This window comes from Lactuca saligna, chromosome 1, assembly GCF_052625555.1.
Source record: "Lactuca saligna cultivar CGN05327 chromosome 1, ASM5262555v1, whole genome shotgun sequence".
NCBI lineage: Eukaryota > Viridiplantae > Streptophyta > Magnoliopsida > Asterales > Asteraceae > Lactuca > Lactuca saligna.
This window is the reverse complement of record NC_136417.1, coordinates 150227099-150246194: the sequence shown is the minus strand read 5'-3', so window position 1 is coordinate 150246194 and position 19096 is coordinate 150227099. Positions and strand designations below refer to the sequence as shown.

At 38.1% G+C, this 19096-nt stretch overlaps 1 pseudogene; it reads right to left on the bottom strand.

Moving 5' to 3' along the window:
- Positions 1-3421: 3421 nt before the first annotated feature.
- On the bottom strand, positions 3422-3955 carry LOC145012637 (secreted RxLR effector protein 161 pseudogene; annotated as a pseudogene).
- Between the last annotated feature and the right edge of the window lie 15141 nt (positions 3956-19096).

Genomic DNA, 19096 nt, shown 5'->3' with positions numbered 1-19096 from the left:
TAAAGTTTAAGTTCTATTACTCTTCCTGTGGTATTGTTGGTAAGTTTTTAGACTTGTTAAGCTATCACAACCATTCTAGGGCATCTGCTAATCACTCCTCGGACCAGCATAGTTGATCAGGCTATGTCATTCCCAGGACCGACCATACATCCCCTACCTTACCTGTGATATTTAACAATCGTAATACTTTTGTTCTTGTCGTTGTGACACTGGTTTTAGTATGAATGCAGACTAGTATACTTAATTAACTATTTTAGTATTTAAAGTATAGACTCTTGGTCAGAGTGTTTTTATCCCAAATAGGTTTATAGTTTAGTATATATATTTTTTATGGGTTGATATACTTAATTCACTATAAACAATGCTCTGATACCAATCTGTCACACCCCAAAACCAAGAATGGCGGAAACGTTCTGGGGCGGAGGACGTCATGTAAAGTATCACAACACAGTAAATGTAAATAAGCAAACAACATCATCCATTGCATTAAATCTAAAATTTTAATACAAGAGTGTTCTGTACAGTTTTAGACACCAAAAATATAATGTAAATCAAAATAATATGATGAGTCTTGAATGCGCTCCATCTTCTCAAAAGCTAGCATCGGTACCTGTCTACTGATGACCTGAGAATACAAGTTATTTTGAAAGAGTTTGTCAACATTAAGTTGGTGAATTCATAAGTATTTTAGTGTCGATGTTTGTTATCAAAATGTTTGATTCTGTCGCAAGTATGAGTTGTAAATGTATGTAAGTGTTTGTAAAAGTTTGAATCTCTCAGAAAAACCTATATTTTCTATTAAAGTAGCCCTCTACCAAGGCTTAACTGTTTTGTATGCTCGTTTGATGTAAAAGTGTGTAATTTCCCAAGTGTAACTATCTTTTAACAAAATATAGTTTGTACATTAAAGTTTAAGTGAGGTTATCACCAAAATGTAATGGGTAAATTATTGTAGTACTGTAGTTTTGTTTTATAGGAACTACTGCTGTACTAACTACCTTAAACCGGGTTTATATTAAGGTATCATGTGATAAATTGCACCATACTATCGACTGGTAACAACGACAACGTATAGTCGAAAAATAAGGTATGACGTTTGGCACCCGCAGACCTGTCGGTCCCACTGTAGCTAGCAGCGAGGTGTAGGATAGTCAATCTAGTATAGATCTATACACAAACTCACGCTCTCCCTCCAAGAGACTCTCGCTACAACTCGGGTCATGACAATTAAGACATGCTCCCATACAATGGATCGCAATTGCTAACGTATTTGTGTATATGTAATATAATGTTACTTGTTCTAGTATCGTTGTATATGTTCTCTTAGTAATAAGTATTGACTCCTGAATGAACTGATTCGTTGATCTAGAAATTGTAGTAGTATGATCCTGTGTTACCCCGATGGTAACTTACTAATGATGTGCTGATAAGTATGAATATAGAAGTACTTTTATGTCTATACATGTATATATGATATATAACTAATATTGTAACGACCCTCGGATGGTCACCCGAATTCCCACCAGACCACATCTCAGTGCGCGAAAAGGAAATAGGGCGGATGGCCTTCCTAAGCCCTTTAAACATTACTTATATATCTATACATATATGGGCATGCAATTTATAAGTAGTAAAACAAAGTTTAAATAAAAGCATTTGATAAGTCAAAGAGTTTGTGAAACATTTTGAAGTAAAACAGTTTGAACAGTGATAAAATCATTGGTTTCCTAGTTATTAATCACATGTGATTAATGCAATCACATGTGATCGAAGCAATAACTATAAGTGTTTAACTTGTATTCCCCCCCATAAAGTATTTAAAACATTTTAAAGCATTTCAAAGGTTGAATAAAGGGGTATGAACTCACTTGGAAGCTTGAAGATAGCGAGATCGAAAACCGGGCAAAGTTTCGTCTCGGGAAATGGATTTTTCTCGGGATTCTTGGGAATCCCGGGAGTAAAATCGACTCTCGGGACTTGAGCAAAAAGACCAGAGCTTCGAGTTTGAACGGGCACGGAAATCGAGGCAAGATCGTGAGAGAAAGAGAGAAAATGAACAAATTTTTCGGAAAGGCTCGCATCCCTTTTATAGGGGGCTGAACTGCATCCGTACGCGGGGCGTACTGGCGTACGCAGCGCGTACGCGACGTCATCGCTTATGTATTTCGGATGGGACGGCGGGTCGGGTAGCTTCGCATAGGGCGACATGGACGATCCGAGGCCGTGGCCTCGAGTACGCGGGGCGTACGAAGGTACGCGGCGCGTACTTCGGCCATAGGCTGACTCCCCTTCGGATATTACCAACATTTTTAATAAAAATTATATATAAATTATTTATCAAACTTCATAAATTCACATCTCGTTCATACGAACTCCGTTTTCGACGTTCTTTATATCCCCGCGAAGGTGAGACTACGATCTACAACTTTCCTTTAGATTCTGTTGGCAAATTCCGAAATTATTTTTATTATTTATTTATTAAAATGACGTGATTAAGGAATTTCTTTAAAAATTCATAACTTCTTTATCTGACGTCGATTTTTGCCAGACTTTTTACCGTTGAAATACCATTGTCGAGACCTTCGATTCTCGTTTAGGTCATTTCGGCCAAATGTCGCTCGATCTCCGATTTGAGTTTTTAGTTGTCTGTTGCTAAGCTGAACTTGGAAAAATCATAACTTCAATATACGAAGTCGGATTTGGGCGTTCTTTTTACGTACGGTCATGGTTTAATGATATTTAAACATAGAAGAATTTAAATAGAAACTTTTTGGATATTTTATTATCAAAGTTAATTTTATTAACTCAAAAATGTTTACAATACTTGACCTATTAGGCCATTACAAAGAGTTGAAATATCGGGTTGTCACAACATCCTTTATAATGGAGGGGTATTTATACTACAAATTTTACTATCATATAATTGTAAATAGTTAGAAATGTTGACAAATTTACCATGCACCAATTATTATGTCATCCACCAATTATTTACAACACTCCCCGTTGGATGACATCATTTTAGCGTTCAACTTTGACTTACTTACTCATTAAAAACCTTGCTAAAGAAAATCTAGTAGGAAAAAAAACTTTAGCAAAGGGAAAAAGAGTGCAGTGTATTATTGACTCCCCCTTATTTAGATATCCGTCACATTATATTCTATGCACATGTCGCATTCCGATGCCATGGACATGTTTCCTGAAGATTGCAGTAGGGAGTGCCTTCGTAAAAAGGTCTTCTGCAGTGTTATTGGATTGAACATATTTGATTTCAACTTGATGGTTCTTTTTAAGGTCTTGAGTGTACTCAAAAAACTTTGGAGGTATATGTTTTGTCCTGTCGCTTATTATATCCCTCTTTCATTTGAGTGAAACATGCTGAGTTATCTGCATAAATTAATATTGGACATATATCCTTTTCAAGTCAACATGAAGTTAAAACTAGTTGTGCCATCGATCTTAACCATGTACATTCTCTACTAGCTTCATTTAGTGCAATTACTTCAGCATGATTTGACGATGTGACAACAAGTGTTTGCTTTTGAGAACGCCAGGAAATCGCAGTACCTCCATTCATGAATACATATCCAGTTTGAGATCTAGCTTTATGAGGATCAGACAAATAACCTGCATATGCATAACCAATCAAGCCTTGTTTTGAATTGTTAGGGTAAAATAACCCTAAATCACTAGTTCCATGAATGTATCGAAAAATATGTTTGATTTCATTCCAATGTCTTTTTGTTGGGGCTGAACTAAATCTTGCTAGCAAGTTTACAGCGAAAGAAATGCCAGGTCTAGTACAATTGGTAAGATACATAAGAGCTCCATTTGCATTTTGACATGGTACTTCTGAACCAAGGACTTCTTCATTTTCTTCGCATGGACGAAATGGATCCTTGTCAATATTTAATGATCTAACAACCATTGGAATGCATAAAGGATTTGCATTTTCCATATTGAAATGTTTCAAGACTCTTTCTGTGTAATTTGATTAATGCACAAGTATTATGTTAGGAATATGCTCAATCTGTAAACCAAGACAATATTTGTTTTTTCAAAGATCTTTCATTTCAAATTCTTTCTTTAAAAGTTCAATCACTTCAAGGATTTATTTATTCGTTCCAATGATGTTTAGATCATCAACATAGACTGCTATGATCACATATCCAAATGTTGTTTTCTTAATAAATACACATGGACAAATAGTGTTAGTTTTATAACCTTTACTTGTCAAATAATCGATTAAACGATTGTACCACATGCGCCCAGATTACTTTAAACCATACAAAGATCTTTGTAATTTTATAGAATACATTTCTTTGGGTTTTGCACTTAACGCTTCTGGCATTTTAAATCCTTTAGGGATTTTCATATAGATATCACTATCAAGTGATCCATACAAGTAAGCTATAACAACATCCATAAGACGCATCTCTAAATTTTTAGATACTGCCAAGCTGATTAAATAACTGAAGGTGGTTGCATCCATTACCGGTGAATAAGTTTCTTCATAATCAATTCCAGGTCTTTAAGAGAAACCTTGAGCAACAAGCCTGGCCTTGTATCTTACAATTTCGTCTTTCTCATTTCTTTTTCATACGAAGATCCGTCTATATCCTAATGGTTTCACAACTTCAGGTGTGAGGATAATGCTCCCAAAAACCTTTCTCTTGTTAATAGAATTTAATTCAACTTGCATAACTTCCTTCCATTTAGCCCAATCATTTCTTATTTGACATTCAATGACAGACTGTGGTTCGGGATCATCATTCATAATATAACATGCAACTAAATAAGAAAATATTGCACCTATATTATCAGTTTCATTTTGGTCACATATTCTATTTGTCTGACCATAATTTAGTGCATCATCCTCCTTTCCTGGGGGAATTTCAATAATTCGTGTTTCTCCAGGAACACTTTCCTCGTGATCTAGTGCATTTTCTGCTCCTCTTCTTTTTCGTGGTTTCTTATCCTTAGAACCAAATGGCCTTCCACACTTCAGGCGTGTTTTAGACTCTTGAGTGATTTTATCATCAGATTGTCCATGTGGAATGTCAATTCGAGCTGGAACATTGACAACTGGTATATATGATTTAGTCACCCTTTTTGTGTCAATAAATGCATCAGGTAATTGATTTGCCATTTCTTGGAAATGCATTATCTTTTGAACTTCAATGTCACATTGCTTTGTGCGAGGGTTAAGATATGATAAATAAGGCTCATGCCATGACACATCCTTTTTCAGAATCTTCTTTTCTCCACCTAATGATGGGAAATTTGCCTCATCAAATTGACAATCTTCTAGGCGTGCTGTGAAAACATCACCTGTTAATGGTTCAAGATATCTTATAATAGAGACTGACTCATAACCAACATATATTCCCAACCTTCTTTGAGGACCCATTTTTGTTCGGTGAGGTGGTGCAATAGGGACATATATTGGACACCCAAAAATTCTCAAATGGGATATATTTTGCTCTTGACCGAAAGCAAGTTGTAGTGGAGAATATACATGATATGAACTTGGTCTCATGTATATCAATGATCCAGCATGTAAGATTGCATGGCCCCAAACAGAAACAGGAAGTTTGGTCCTCATTATCAATGGTCTAGTTATTAGTTGGATACATTTAATCAGTGATTCATCTAAACCATTTTGTGTGTGTACATAAGCAACTAGATGCTCAACAACAATTCCTACAGACATACAATAGTCATTAAATGCTTGTGAAGTAAATTCACCAGCATTATCAAGTGTCACTCTTTTGATAGTATAATCAGGGAAATGTGCCCTTAATTTAATAATTTGGGCAAGAAACTTTGCAAATGCCATATTACAAGTTGATAATAGGCAAACATGAGACCATTTGCTGGATGCATCAATTAAGACCATAAAGTATCTAAATGGTCCAGATGGTGGGTGAATCGGTCCACATATATCACCTTGAATTCTTTCTAGAAATCTAGGTGACTCCCTTTCAACATTCGTTGGAGAATGTTTTATAATTAACTTTCCAAGGGAACAAGATGTACATGGTTTTATGCTATTGGATTGAGGGAACTTTTGATCCTTTAATGGATGCCCGTGTGCATTCTCAATTATCCTTCGCATCATTGTTAATCCTGGGTGGCCCAACCTATCATGCCATAAAATGAATGTCCCAGGATCACAATGTTTTCTTTCGACTACCATATTTGATTCAATCATATGTATGTATGTATAATGCAGACCATAATCAAGTGTTGGTAGTTTTCAACCACATGTTTTTGTCTATAATATACATATATTTCTCTTTTTCAATGGTCACAGTTTTTGTGTCATATCCTTTGAAATATATGTCACTAAAACTTAATAAGTTTCTATTAGACTTTGGAGAAAATAAGGCATTTTATATACAAAAGCTTGTACCATTTGGTAATATAAAATGGGCTTTCTCGGTTCCCTCTATCAAGTCTACAGGACTTGATATTGTATGTATGACTGTTTTGTTGGATAAGGTGTCTAAGTCCATAACTATTTCTGGTATGTACTTGACCCGACCCGGCATGGTCCATTTGGGTTGCATGGCACCATGCAATTGGATAGACTAAATGAGAGAAGTAACACTTGGAGATTATTAATATATTATAAGTTCTAATATATTAATAATATTATTTGATTAGTTTGATCAAGAATTAATTTAGAATTAATTATGTGATCAAAAGATAACTAATTAAATATATGGGTTGATTATGTAAATCATCCATATCTTGTATAGTGGGCTAAGAGGCTCCATGGATTATCAAGTTGGGTTCCACCCACAGGATGCTCCATGGATGCTCCATGGGAGTTACAAACCCATGGGTCATGGAAATGAAGAGTCATGACCCATTAGGGTTTAACCCTAGATGTGTCAACACTATATAAGAAACATGTTCTCCACCAAAATCGGCTACACTAAGGAAACAAGAGGGCTTGGCCGATTTTTGAGAAGTGTGTGTTCTCTCATAAGTTCTTCCAAGAGCATTTGGTGTTGTGTGAAGCATTTGAGGCATCACACTTGGGCTTCTAGGCTCACAAGGTTTCAAGGAACACAAACAACAACAAGGTAAGTTATTCTATCTATACTTTAAGTTAAAATTGTTCCCCATGTATGCTAGATAGGAATATAACCTTGGAATTCAACTTTGCATGATAATTAGACAAACATAGATCCAAGGTTATTAGGGTTGCATGTACACTTAGGAAGTGTTAGAATGCTCAAAACCCATCAGTGGTATCAGAGCCAGGTTTGTTTGTTTTTTATTTGTGTTTAAAAGTTGAAAAAAAAGTCGAAAATCTTGTTGTCTGCGAGTGGACTCGTCGAGTCTGTAGGGGTGTCGTCGAGTTCATGTGTATCTTCAACCAACTCGGTGAGTGAGTTCATGCACTCGGCGAGTAGGGTCGACTGATTGCAGAATTTCGATTTAGTTGTTGGAAATGAATTAGAAACATTACCCTAAACTGTTTTGGTAATTGAAAACTTGTTTTTGGTGGTGTAATGTCTTTGCTAATTCATTTACAACAACTAGTTATCAAAATTACAAAGTTTTAAGTGTAATTTATGAATGTGTTCATATTCATGTTCTTGTTCTTATGATGTTTTAGATGATCATAGGAATTATTTGTAACCTATGTGGTAGATTAATTCTTGATCATAATGTGTTTTAATGGAGTCCATAACTTGTCCTCAAGTTATGGAAAACCAAGAGTCACACTTGAATTAAAACCATTAAAAGAACACAAGAGTTAGAAAAATGAAGAGTCTTCATTTTATTACTCTATTAAACTCATAAGTTACAAGAAATGAAAAGTTTTGAAAGTTACAAAACTTGCCCTCAAGTTTTGGAACAAGTAAAGTTAAGTTAAAACTTTAAGTTCCAACCCCTAGAATTTTAAAAGTTAAAATTCAACCCTTATACTTATATTATGATGATTTAATAATTATATATATATATATATATATATATATATATATATATATATATATATATATATATATATATATATATATATATGTATGTATAAGAATAAAGTCGTCTTACCGCTAGTATGCCTCATTCACGAAGCCGGTCTATAAGGTGGGTATAAGGTTGTTGCCTATAAAATGGTGACTTAATGGGTATCTACTCTCACCCACCGCTTGCTTGACTGGTGGAGGGTCGTTAGCCGAACGGGTAAGACAAGGACTTATAAACTCTCATTCAAAGTATGATGAATATTATAAAGTAACTAAATGTTTTATTAAATTCCCAATCTTAGTTACTTTAGGAAAATGTGAATAAGGTGCTAATCCATGAAATTACACTTTACACTTTGTCTAAGTCGTTGGTGGAGCGTGTGTGGTTAACCGGTACACTAACTTGGACTTAACAAGGTAGGTAAAGGGTGACTTAAGGTTTATTATAGTATCGGTGGACCGTGTGTGGTTTACCGGCACATCGATTGAGTGATAAACTTTAAGGGTACCAAGTGATTTGCATGGTTATTTCACACCTCATTTTGTGATCCTCGGTATCCCAGTCACAAAACTTGGAGGGCACTCTCGAGATTGAAACATGCCTTTGAAAAGTTCATTGAATCTCAAAGAATCTAGGAATTTCTAAAAACCAATAAAACCTAATATCTAATATTTCGGTTTTCGTGGTGGAAATTGGTGAATCGTCATTCACCTACCTTTCAAATATGGTATAGCTTAGATTACGGCATACCTCTTCTAAGTTATATTATATTGTGATTGGATCCTAGCCTTAATATTACATTTGAGTGTTTTATTAAGGACTCTCTTATATCTACACTAAACTTGTTCTTCTCTTTCAGATGTCTTCAAATAATGCTTCTGGCTCGAATCCTAATGGCTCCTTTACTCTTATGAGTTTGTGTGGGAAAGTCACCTTCGATGGATCCAACTTCAATGAATGGATCAGAAACATCAGGATGATTACTCGCTACGAGGACAAAGAATATGTCCTTGACAAGGAGCTTAAGGAGATTGATGAGACCACTGCAACCCCACAGGAGATCGCTGACTTTCAGGCACATGAAAGGGATGCTATGAAAGTAGCATGCATCATGATGGCCACAATGACAGCAGAACTCCAAAAGTCTTATGAGGATTTCTAACCTTATAAATGCACCAAGATTTGATGGAAAGATACCATCAAAGTGCACGACAAGAGAGGTACGAAATCATCTGCTCCATGATAACAACCATGATGAAGGACGGGGATTCCATCACGAGCCACATGCAGAAAATGCAAAGATATGTGGATCGATTGCTGAAGCTTAATGTGAACTTCCCTGAGGAGCTTGCAATAGATATAATTTTGCGCTCCTTACCATCGTGCTATGATCAATTCCGCATGACATATCACATGAATAAGGAAGAGGTCACACTCAGCAAACTTCAGGGACTTCTCAAGACTGCAGAATCAGGTCTTAAGGGGAAGTCGGTTGCTATCACTCCTACTCCAAACTCAACTCCAGTTTTGGCAATCGGGAAAAGTCGAGGGAGGAAGAGAAAGAGATCTTCGAAGGGTACCAAGGCTCGGACCCTTGATGGCTCTTCTTCAAGTGGAACCAAGAAAGGTTTCATTACTCCTTCTTCTGACCCAAAAGTGGCTGAATGCTTCTATTGCCATGAAAAAGCTCATTGGAAGCGGAACTGCCCAAAGTACCAGCAGGATGTGAAGGATGGGAAAGTCAAACCCAACCATGCAGGTATTTACACTATCATTTCTAATAACTCACCCCATTCGAAATCTTGAGTCCTTAATACCGGTTGTGGTATTCATATTTGTTGTGACTTGCAGGGACTAAGAAGAAGTGAGGATGTGGAGCAAGGAAGAATAAACTTGATCATGGGGAACAGGAAAGCTTCACCTGTCACCAAGATTGGAGTTTATACTTTATCGCTAAGTAGTGGGTTTAGTTTAGATTTGAATAAGTGTTGTTACTCGCCAGGAATGGCAAGAAATATTATTTCCTTTCATGCTTTGTACAAACAAGGGTTTACCTTTTCGTTTAATAATGAAGTTGGTTCTATTGATGCTTTCTTTAATAATGTTCTTTATTTTAAAGCATTACCTTGTGATGGTGTGTATGAAGCTGTGTCTGTTGTAGATAACTTAGGAAATAATGTTTTGTGTGTTGATTCTACTAATAATAATAACTTGGATAAAGCATCATTATGGCATTGTCGTCTTGGACATATAAGCAAGAAACGCATAGGCCAACTCCAAAAGGATGGAGTCTTGGAACCGTATGACCTAAATTCAGATGATAATTGCGAATCATGCTTACTTGGAAAAATGACAAAGTCACCCTTCACAGGCTCGTGTGAAAGGGGTGAAGGTTTGTTGGGCCTTATACACACGGATGTGTGTGGACCATTCAAACATGCCACAAGGGATGCTAATCGTTATTATTTGAATTTTACTGATGATTACAGTAGATATGGATATGTCTACTTAATCAAGCATAAGTCAGAGACTTTCGAGAAGTTTAAGGAATTTAAACAGGAAGTCGAGAATCAATTGGGCAGGAACATTACGATGCTTCGATCCGATCGAGGTGGTGAGTATCTTAGTTCAGAGTTCCTCGACTATCTAAGGGAATGTGGGATTGTCTCACAATTGACACCTCCCAGGACACCGCAGTTGAATGGTGTGGCTGAGAGACGTAATCGAACCTTGTTGGACATGGTTCGTTCCATGATGAGTCGAGCTTCGCTACCAATCTCATTATGGGGGTATGCCTTAGAGACTGCCGCCCATATCCTTAATCTAGTCCCTACAAAGAAAGTTGCCAAAACTCCTCACGAGATGTGGACTGGTAAATTACCTAAACTAGACCACATCAAGATTTGGGGTTGCGAGGCTTTCGTGAGACGCGAGACTCATGATAAGCTCGAACCCCAAAGCGAGAGGTGTATTTTCATCGACTACCCACAGCAATCCTTTGGTTACCTCTTCTACAGACCTAGTGACAATGTGGTCTTTGTAGCAAGAAGAGGAGTCTTTCGAGAAAGAGAGTTTATAAGCCAAGGAGACAGTGGGAGGCAAATTGATCTTGAAGAAATTCAAGAGTCAAGTGGTGAAGGAACTTCAAACTCTAACCCTCAACTTGAGGAGGAAACTCCTGTTGAGCCAATTGACAAATCTGTACCTCTGAGGCGTTCCATGAGAGTTAGGAGTGCACCTGAGCATTACTATGGATTCCATATTACTGCAGAAGGTGAGACACTTATTAGTGATGGAACACTAGTAAGTCAAGATGACCCTAACAGCTACGAGGAAGCCATGGCAGGCCCCGAGTCTGCTAAATGGAAAGAGGCTATGGATAGCGAGATACAATCCATGTATGATAATCAAGTTTGGAACTTGGTTGAGAATGTACCAGGTCGAAAGACTGTAGGGTGCAAATGGGTCTTCAAGAAGAAGACCAACATGGATGGTAAAGTACACACTTATAAGGCTAGACTGGTTGCAAAGGGCTTCTCTCAAATTCCTGGAGTGGATTATGATGACACCTTTTCTCCGGTAGCCAAGATTAAGTCTATTCAGGTTCTGTTAGCCATAGCCGCATTTCATGACTATGAAATTTGGCAAATGGATGTCAAAACCGCTTTCCTTAATGGAAAGTTGGCTGAAGATGTTTACATGAGTCAGCCAGAGGGTTTTGTCAGCAACGAGTACCCCAATAGAGTGTGTAAGCTTGAGAAATCCATTTATGGGTTAAAGCAAGCACCTCGCAGATGGAATCTTTGCTTTGATGAAAAGGTCAAGGAATTTGGCTTTTCTAGGAGTGAAGATGAATCTTGTGTGTATGTCAAGGCTAGTAGGAGTATAGTTAGCTTCTTGGTATTGTATGTGGATGACATACTACTCATAGGAAACGACATTCCAACCCTGCAGGAAGTAAAGTCCTGGCTTGGAAAGTGTTTCGCTATGAAGGATCTTGGTGAAGCTGCCTATATTTTAGGGATAAGGATCTTGAGAGATCGGAGTAAAAGACTAATTGGACTTAGTCAAAGTACCTACTTGGATAAGGTGCTAAAGAGATTCAGAATGCAAGACTCCAAGAAAGGAGAGTTGCCCATCCAGAGTAACGCCAAATTGAGTAAGACACAAAGCCCTAGCACTGAGGCTGAGATAGCACAAATGAGTCGAGTACCTTATGCTTCGGCTGTAGGATCGATCATGTATGCTATGACGTGTACTCGACCTGATGTAGCTTTTGCCCTGAGCATGGTTAGTAGGTTTCAGGGGAACCCTAGCAAGGCACACTGGACTGCGGTAAAGAATATTCTCAAGTACCTACGAAGGACTAAGGACTGGGTCCTTACCCTCGGTGGGAGTGATGACTTGAGAGTTGTAGGGTATAGTGATGCTAGCTTCCAGACTGATAGGGATAACTTCCGCTCTCAGTCGGGCTGGGTCTTTACCCTAAATGGAGGAGCAATTTCTTGGAAGAGTTCCAAGCAAGAGACAATGGCAAATTCTACTTGTGAATCAGAGTATATTGCAGCTAGCGAGGCGGCAAAGGAGGTGTTATGGCTGAGGAACTTCATTGGAGACCTTGGAGTTGTACCAGCTATTAAAGAGCCAATGGAAATTTTCTGTGATAGTGAAAGTGCTGTTGCCTTAGCCAAGGAACCAAGGGATCACGGGAGATCCAGACACATCGACAGAAAATACCATTTCATCAGACATCGGATCGAAGAAGGACTCCTCGTGGCAAAGAGGGTATCATCAGATGAGAATCCGGCAGATCCCCTCACGAAGGGACTGACTCGGGTTAAGCATCTCCAGCATGCTCGGAGCATAGGGCTGAAGGATGATATTAGATTTAGTAGTTAGATAACCTCAAAATTTGTAAAGTGTAATTGACATCTGATGATGAATAAAAGTGTTTTATTTATGAGTAAAGTGTTGCTATCTCTTGTCGATCGTTTACTATATTTCTTTTGCATGTTTTGACTTCCAGAATAATTTTTGTTTGGTATAACATATTATTCAAACCTCCACAGTCGGTCATATGTCGGAAGTAGGTATGAATCAAGACTGTCATGTTTGGTTGTAGAGGTCTTGGACAAGGCTATAGCAATCATGAGTGCTCATAAGTTCTGAGCATTGGACTCAACCCACGCTCACTGGAATCACTTCATGGAATTCTATCTCGAGTGATCGTGAGACGGTAATATCGTATAAGTCTTCAAACCTAGAGATATGATTTGTTACTTACAAGTTGGTTATGCATTGATTGTACGAAAAATGCATTGGTAACTCGATGTTATACATCGCGCTCTTGTGTGTAATTCAATGAGTGGTAGAACAAATATATGAGTCGAAGTTTATCTGTTCCTTCTTGGATTAGAAGCTGATATCTGGGCCCCTCGATGATTTTGTTTTGACCTATGTGTCGGGCCCGGTCAGAACTAAATTGATGTGTTCAATGAAGTTCTTTGTCAAACAAATCGGAAATCGGGAAACAAACTGTTGGACAATAAGTAAGACATTGTTCCGTGTATTTGTCCGACTGATATCTAGAACAGAGGATTATATGATCACTTATCTTAAATGGCGTATCATCATCTTCTCAGTTCCGAGAAACCTTGTAAAGAGCTACGATTGCCGATCGGTTCCTGAAGTCATACTTGCAGTAATAGTTATTAGACTTATCCAAGTGGGAGACTGTTGGATAAGGTGTCTAAGTCCATAACTATTTCTGGTATGTACTTGACCCGACCCGGCATGGTCCATTTGGGTTGCATGGCACCATGCAATTGGATAGACTAAATGAGAGAAATAACACTTGGAGATTATTAATATATTATAAGTTCTAATATATTAATAATATTATTTGATTAGTTTGATCAAGAATTAATTTAGAATTAATTATGTGATCAAAAGATAACTAATTAAATATATGGGTTGATTATGTAAATCATCCATATCTTGTATAGTGGGCTAAGAGGCTGCATGGATTACCAAGTTGGGTTCCACCCATAGGATGCTCCATGGGAGTTACAAACCCATGGGTCATGGAAATGAAGAGTCATGACACATTAGGGTTTAACCCTAGATGTGTCAACACTATATAAGAAACATGTTCTCCACCAAAATCGGCTACACTAAGGAAACAAGAGGGCTTGGCCGATTTTTGAGAAGTATGTGTTCTCTCATAAGTTCTTCCAAGAGCATTTGGTGTTGTGTGAAGCATTTGAGGCATCACACTTGGGGTGCTAGGCTCACAAGGTTTCAACGAACACAAACAACAACAAGGTAAGTTATTCTATCTATACTTTAAGTTAAAATTGTTCCCCATGTATGCTAGATAGGAATATAACCTTGGAATTCAACTTTGCATGATAATTAGACAAACATAGATCTAAGGTTATTAGGGTTGCATGTACACTTAGGAAGTGTTAGAATGCTCAAAACCCATCATGTTTTTGTTGGTATTAATTCTAAAAAATATTTCTTTGATTTCAGAATAGTATGTGTACTACCACTATCTGCTATACAAAGATCTCCAATCTTTTCTTGGTGTCGTGCTCCAGTTGGACTCATATTAAACTTCACATATAAAAGGAATAATAAGTGAATTAACATAATCATAAATTATTATCAAAAAGAAAGTTTACTTTGTAACATCTCAAATTTCAGAAGTATGATTAAGGAATGAAAGTGCAATTTGAAGAAGGGACTCGACGAGTAGGCTCGCTTACTCGCCGAGTCGGAGCGAGGTTGGGTCGCAGATTAAGTGACCAACTTGCCGAGTCAGAAGCTTGGACTCGACGAGTTGGTGCTGAAAGGAGAAACCCCTAATCCCGGGAGTTCTACCCTATATAAAGGGTGTTATGTCCCTTCCTCAGCCTCCATATCATCCTAGAGAGCCTGTAAACCCTAGATTTCGTGTGAGCTTCCATCATTTGAGAGAAATAGCTTTGGAAGAGGGAACCTTTGAAAGGAACTTGAAGATCAAGAGGGTTGCTTCAAAGGAGAGGTGTAGATCCGATATCTACTTCAGTTTGTGCTCATCTTGGAGGTAATAAGTTGTTATCTTCCCTCCTTTGCATCTAGATCTATTTTGTTATGAGATTTGGGGGTTTTATGGTTGTTTGAGATCTATTTCGGGTTTGGGGCTTAGATATGAGGTTTCCACTTCAGATCTAGTGTTGGGATGGTCCAATATGTCGTAAAGCATCAGATATTAAGTAGTTGGTGAAGCCCTTTTGTCCTAAAACCTAGCCCTAGAGTGTTTTGAGCCTAGATCTCTTTAGTTATATGTAAAGTTTGCAACTTTACGTAAGGATTGAACCTTGGAAGAGTGGATCTACAGTTTGGAGTCCCTGCATGACTCAAAAAGCTTCTGAATGTATGAAGGACTAAATAGACTCGGCGAGTCCTTCGAGTGGACTCGTCGAGTAGTATGAAGATTAGGAGGAACTCGACGAGTTGGATGAACAACGCGGAGAGTTTGTTGAAGTTTTCCTTGGACTCGACGATTCTGTTCTTGGACTCGGCGAGTCAGGTCGCAAAACCCCGAACCCTTCGAGTTAAGACTCGAATCAGTGAGTTGGGTGGAGACTCAGTGAGTTGGACAAGATATGACTCGGAAATCGGTGGACTCGACGATTCATGGGCTGAATCGGTGAGTCGAGTCATGAATGGAAGGACTCTGAGTATATGAACTCAGCGAGTCAGTAGGCAGACTCGGTGAGTAGGGTTGACCTGGAAGGTTGACTTTGACCAGGACTTTGACTTTGACCAGAGTTGACTTGCGGAGGACAGTTAGACTAAGTGTTGCATTGATATTGGTAGCTCGGGGAGCTAGTGGAGCAGGAGTTCAGAGAGTTGTCGGGCAGCAGCTAGAGGGGTTATAAGCAAGTTCAGCAAGTGCAGGTGAGTTTCCCGTTGTGTGAATGGGTCTACAACCACAATGCCAGCCCATGTAGTTATGAGTAGGAAGACCTGGGGTTAGCCCTAGGCACAGTATGCTAGTATGATATCCAGGACGAGGTCCAGTGTAGTGGGCGGGATCCCAAGGAATGGTTTTCATGATAGTTATATTTTTTGTTTGTGTGATACATGTATGTGCCTGGTAGGAAGGTGAGTGTGGGCGAGGTCCCTTATCTCACCAGTAGTAGAGTGTGGATGGGGTTCCATATCTTAGTACTAGCAGAGCAGGGGCGAGGCCCAAGTTAGGAAAAGAGTGAGTGTGGGCCGAGCCCATACCTTACTATCCGTAGGAGCGTGGACGGGGTTCCATGACTCAACAGTAGCAGGTAAGGGGCAAGGCCTTAAATAGGATTCAGTAGTATTTTTTAGTTTATGTGTTGTGATATATTTATGTGTTAGTATATGTTAGCGGGCGAGGTTGTGACATCCCCAAAATCACGGCCAGAAAAGACCGATTTGTTTATGCTTGTTTTTAAAATTAAAGTACTCTTTTAAAGAAAATAGTTGCGGAATTTGTTCCCAAAACAAAATATGATAAAAATTATCAAAGCATTTCTTTAAAGAAATGTATTTTCATTATATAACAAAATCTCAGGATGTCATGTTCCGATATAGACATATAAGCATAAACAGAAATTACATTTAATTAGACAATTGATTTATATCTCCTTTAAATCTCTTTGTGAAATATGTCTTCGTATTAATACCTGTGATACAAAAAAAACTGAGTGGGTCATGCTTGGGAGCCTGGTGAGCATATAGGGTTTTCATCCCACAATGTTATATCATATATTTATAAATATAGAACATTCAAACTTGTACAATTTCACCATATAAAGGCAACTCTTATCCCACCCCATCGATCCTCACAACGACACGATCTAAACTCTCGTATCTAAAATTTTCCTCTTTACCTGATCCCTACTCACGGATCTAAAACTAACCTTTTTCACCTGATCCATACTCACGGATCTTAAACTACCTGATCCATACTCACAGATCTAAAACTAACCTCCTGATGTGATCCATACTCCCGGATCAATAATTGTACCCAATACATACTCCCGGAATAAGGATAATTAACTATACCCTAATCTTGATCTAATCCATACTCCCGGATCAATAACTGTGCCCAATCCATACTCCCGGACTAGGGAAAGTTAACTTAGTCTTAATCCATACTCCCGGACTAATAACAAGTTTTATCTCTTTACCTGATCCATACTCCCGGATCTAAAACTAACCTCTTGGTCTAATCCATACTCCGCTGAATAACTAGATCAACAACAACAACATCGAGGCCTCTCATCTGTTTATCACATATCAACTATCTACCCATGTTCTACCCAACATATTAGTAGATAAAAATATATATTTTTATACATAGTTTAAAACATGTATAGCATTCTCATTCAATACCTATTCCACATAACAGATGAGGCACACCCACATAACATGTATTTCATAGAGAATAAATCAGATCTATGAGATAGAAGAAAGTGAATATACATTCATGCATATAACAACAAAATATACACATAACACATATTTTATATTAAATACTTAATAATTATGCGTTAGAAGAAAGTAACCACACACTCACTTGATTAGAGGATGATCGGACAACACTACGACTTGTAGAAGTAGTATTCTTCGGTAGATCTGGAAGATCTTCACAAAAACCGGGCTCCTCGCGGGCAGAGATTCGGCTGGGGAATTGCACTTCTCGAGATCTTCGGGGCCTCGGGACTTGCTTCGGGGATCGGGAATGATACCGGGGCTTTGGGATATTTCTTGCACGAAAAACGATGCAAAAACGCGAAAAAACAGGAAGAAATGAGCAAAGAAGTCGGTTGCCCTCGACACCCTTTTATAGGGGGCTAGAACACGAATTACACTTGGCGTAATTCTAAATTATGCTGGGCGTAATGGGGATAAGAACGTTAACTCCCCCCCCTTCCAGATAATATCGAATTTATATTTAAATTAAATATCGAAAATATTTAATAAACTTCAAAAATTCATATCTTCCTCATACGAACTCCGTTTTCGACGTTATTTATATCCCCGCGTAAATGAGACTACGCTCTACAACATTCGTTTAGACTCCGTCGGCTAATTTTGACTTTATTTTTATTATTTATTTTTAGTAGGCCGGGACAGGAAAAACTCCGTTATAAAATCATAACTTCTTTATCCGACGTTCGTTTTCGCCTATATTTTCATCGTTTCACTACAATTAACGAGATCTTCGATTCTCGTTTAGATTGTTTTGGCTAAAAACCGCTCGATCTCAAATCGAGTATTCGGGCTGCATACCGCTGAGTCGAAACTTAGAAAAATCATAACTTCCTCATACGAAGTCAGATTTGGACGTTCTTTTTATGCACGCTCATTGTTTAATGAAATCTACGACTTTCGTTTAGATTGCTAAGGCTAAATATTGCTCTAACATAAATTCACTATTTACGTTGCACTGTGTCGTGCCGTTGTAGTGGGCGAGGCCCGAAATAGCGGGCGTGGCCCAGTATGTGTTGTATGTGTTTATGAAGGGTATGTGGTAGGTTGGGGAACTTACTATGCTTCGTGCTTACGGTTTTCAATTTTGGTTTCAGGTACTTCTGGTAGCGGAGGGAAGAGCTCGGGGTGATCGTATGGCACACACCATAGATTATTCAGCCTGGGATGTTTTACTCTGATAATGAACATGTGTTTTGGAAATGATACTCTGAATTTATGTTATGACTTATGATATGTTTTTATAAATATGGCTTGGGTAATGATTTAAAGAAATTTTTTTGGGACGTTACATATTTATTGTAGGAAAGACATTACATGAAAAACAAACGAAGGAAAAACAGTTTTACTAGAATAATAATAGATTTTTTTACTTTATGTCTTCCTTGTCATTGCAGAAATCAACAACATTTAGCGGAGTGAATTCAACATTATCAATGAGGTTTGTTTCTTTTCGTTTTCCTTTAATGGACTCTCGATAAAGTTGACAAAGATGTGCAGGTGTGCGACAGGTCCTTGACCAATCGCATGTGCTACATCTATAACATGAACCATCAGATTTTTGTGATGTCTCGGTGTCATGCCTTGCCAT